This window comes from Ascaphus truei (genome assembly GCF_040206685.1).
Source record: "Ascaphus truei isolate aAscTru1 chromosome 3 unlocalized genomic scaffold, aAscTru1.hap1 SUPER_3_unloc_10, whole genome shotgun sequence".
NCBI lineage: Eukaryota > Metazoa > Chordata > Amphibia > Anura > Ascaphidae > Ascaphus > Ascaphus truei.
The window spans coordinates 7,292-10,800 of record NW_027453822.1 but is presented as its reverse complement, the minus strand read 5'-3'; the positions used below and the strand labels follow the sequence as shown (position 1 = coordinate 10,800).

General features: G+C 49.1%; 1 long non-coding RNA gene across 1 annotated transcript; it reads right to left on the bottom strand.

Annotated features, from left to right (window-relative positions):
• Window positions 1-1,125: 1,125 nt before the first annotated feature.
• LOC142473314 (uncharacterized) lies at window positions 1,126-3,274 on the bottom strand. The gene is made up of 3 exons (XR_012790031.1): window positions 2,983-3,274; window positions 2,229-2,328; window positions 1,126-1,700 (listed from the first exon to the last, which is right to left on the bottom strand). It is a non-coding gene; the product is annotated as an uncharacterized LOC142473314 (long non-coding RNA).
• Between the last annotated feature and the right edge of the window lie 235 nt (window positions 3,275-3,509).

Here is a 3,509-nt window from a genome sequence, read left to right as displayed (position 1 = left end):
TGGTGCACACCTTTTGGTAACAGGAGGGCTGAGTCGTCCGCGATGACGGGGACACAGGAACAGGCTTTTGGGGTCCATACCCCAGGTAATACTTAGAAGTGCAGCGCCTCCACCTGCCGTAGGCTCCAGGGAAATGGAGATGATCTCCCACGGAAGAACTTGTACTCTCCCCTTCCCCCCCCCCCAGCCCAGTTAGATCACACACCAGGCCGGAGGTATAATGCAAACAGGAACGGTTTATTACTACAGTCTATGCAGTAACACACAGCTACTTGGCAGTCTTCTGCCGGATACAGTCTCTTGGCTCACAGCTATCACTGAAGATGGTCCTTGGACCATCACTACAGGCCAAGGGCACCCGCAGCCGTCCTAACTCTTCCCCACCTCCCTAGCAGAGGCAGAGGTATAATCACACTCGCTCCTCCCCGCAGGGAAGAGCACATGGGTAGGCCCCAATCTCAGGCTCCCCGACGTGTGACCTGCCTTCCTCATGGGGAAGGAACAACCTCCAAATTTAGGGCGGTCCTGCTCTTAAGTACAGCCAGGAGGCGGGCACCCCGTTGTCCCAGCTACAACAGGATTTGCCACCCCCTGCTGTCACTCAAGTGCAGTACCAAAGGTGATGGGGAAAACTGCATACCAACTACTGGCAAGCCTGTAAATGCCAGGGTTTACTGCCAGCCCATTGGGCAGAATAGTAGCCAGGGGGTACCCCGCTACACAGAGAAGGAGGTGTGAACACGCCTCCAAAGAATTTAGTTGGCTCTAGGAGTGGGTAATATATTCTGAAGAATTATTTCACCTAAAATGGACTACAAGAATTACTACACGTTTTGGTGAGTTTTTGGACTTCTATTATACAATTGAGGTGCAGCGAAGTGAGAGCATCATTTCCCTGTTACCTTCAGGAGGCTTAAGAAGTATTGGATTCTAGTCACTCACCTAGTAGTACTTTTCTCCCACTCCATAGAAAAGCCACATCTCTATGTCACGGGAGACCAAGACTTATACCCACATTAATACCGGGATTCTAGACTGAGCACAAGAAGACGGGCTAAATAAATTGTAATTTATTTCTTTTCAGACAAACACACAAATCTTGCACAATATACACTTAATAAAACACTTACTGGGTACAGGGAACGAAATCAAATGTCCTTGGAATGGAACAAAGTCTCTGGGCACCCCTGCACCCCTGCAAGTGGGTGCGCAAATTGATCCGTGTAACAGTTCCTGGCTAGGGGCACAAGCTGCCACCCCTATATCTCCGCCAAAAGGAAAAAGTTCGCTCAGTCCTTACAGCGTTCGTTCGGGAACCCTTAGCTCTAACGAATTCCAGAAGAGGGGCACGATCCTTGGTTACGATATAATTAACCCCTCACACTCCGGAACCTCTGATGCTGGAACTTGGTGAATCCGATGAAATTTTCAGATGGAACTGATTTTCTGACAGACGGCATGACCTTTTAAAAACTCCCAAAAGTCCATCCTGTCAGCCTGCAGCGAATCACTGCGTGGAAATTTTATCCCTGGCCACTCACACAGTTTGCCAGTTTCATAACTCCTGGCAACCCCGGCTTCAGAATAGTGAGAGAGCATGTGCAACAAAAATGTCATCTTCCCCCCACTTGGCCACTTGCTACTTAGCATATGCCACCCTGCTTCCTTAATGAATGCCACTCAGTCCACCTCACTCCTGCCTGTGAACAAAAGGTTTAACACTATTATTTCTTTGAAGCTCAGAGGTTTTCTGCTAAGCATTTCAAAGTCCAGGATCTCCCACCCTAAGTGTCATCTCCTGTCTGTAATGTTAATTTCCTTACTCTTATAACTTTAAAATACCAAAATTATAGGCGACATTCATTTAATACTGGGGGTGAACGTTAATGCCCAAAAACATAACCCCTTTATGTGTTCGTACCTCAGTAATGCCCACACCAAATATCATCTTTCTAGGATGCTCCTAACTAAAGTTAGCTACACTTTAATAAAACCTAACTTACACAGCTTTATTCTAACATGAATTAAACATTTTCCTTACCCCCCAATAAACTCTACGCTTTATCCAGAGCGGGAGCTACAATAATTCATAGCTTTAACACATGATATGATTTCCCCCCTGAACCCGTATCCTGGATTCAGAGTGTGGGGATTCATTAACCTCTTGTGTCCCCATGTTAATAAAACAAACTTCCTCTATACCAGGAAACTCTGTGCCCCATTTTTACCTTTTCCTGCTCTGTGCTGAAGCAGGATGTCCTAGTGATGAGTCGCAAATACAGTTAGCACAATTCTCAGTCATTCATGTAACTGCCGCTAGCTGCTACGCTGCAAAACAGGGACAATAAAGGTAGTGTAGGGTAAAACATGGTGTTATGGGGACAATACATTTTAACCCCTTCACTCCCAACAGGGCTCAGGGTTAACCAGCCGGGCACAATACCTTTATTATTGGCCTGGTTAACCCTCTCCCGCCACACTCTAGGATTCATTTATAGGAAAGAATTAAATAATTCCAGGACTGTTGGAGCACCGACTAATTTCATATGTTGAACTGCCTCCCCCCATCTCCCCTCCCTTCCCTCCCATCTCCCTTCCCTCCCATCCCCCTCCATTCCCTCACCCCATCTCCCCTCCCTTCGCCCCATCTCCCCTCCCTTCGCCCCATCTCCCCTCCCTTCCCTCCCATCTCCCCTCCATTCCCTCACCCCATCTCCCCTCCCTTCCCTCCCATCTCCCCTCCCTTTGCCCCATCTCCCCTCCCTTCCCTCCCATCTTCCCCATCTCCCCTCCATTCCCTCACCCCATCTCCCCTCCATCTCCCCTCCCTTCCCTCACCCCCCTCATCCCATCTACCCTCCCTCACCCGCAGTGTGTATATACAGTGTGTGTGTATGTAGCCCTTGGTCCCCCTCCCCCCCACCTAAGTGAGATTGGGGTGGGTATGCTTCTTCTGCTACTTCACTAGTTGTTGGGCTGTACCTGTTGGTAAACAGGAGGGCTGAGTGCTCCGCGATGTTGTGGGGAGAAACAGGACAGGATCACAGGTTACCTTCGTTCTTGCTTGGTGCAGCACCTCCAGTCAGCATGGATCCTCTGTGATGGCAGGATGGCCCATACTGACACCTCTTCCTCTCTTAGCAGACAGTGAATCACACTCCTTTATATTTTCTTGGTCTTTATTGCATGCAGATCTCATAACAGAACCATTACATCCTTCCCTTCTAGCTGTGCCCTGACTCGGGCATTAGGCCCAGGTCAGGCCTGTTGGACCTCTCCTCACATCTCCTTATGAGAAGGAGGGCAGATGTTGCTCACTCCACAGAGGGAGGAGAGAGAATCTGGATACTGATAGGCCCTCACATCCAGTGTGTGGTCCAATCAGTACCCACCCCTAAGGTTGGCACTCTCTGGCTGTTGCTAAGGCCCGCCCTTGGATACTGCTGTTACAATCCAAGGATGCAAAAGCACACAGGCCTAAGGCAGGAATTATCCCATCCACTGCCTGC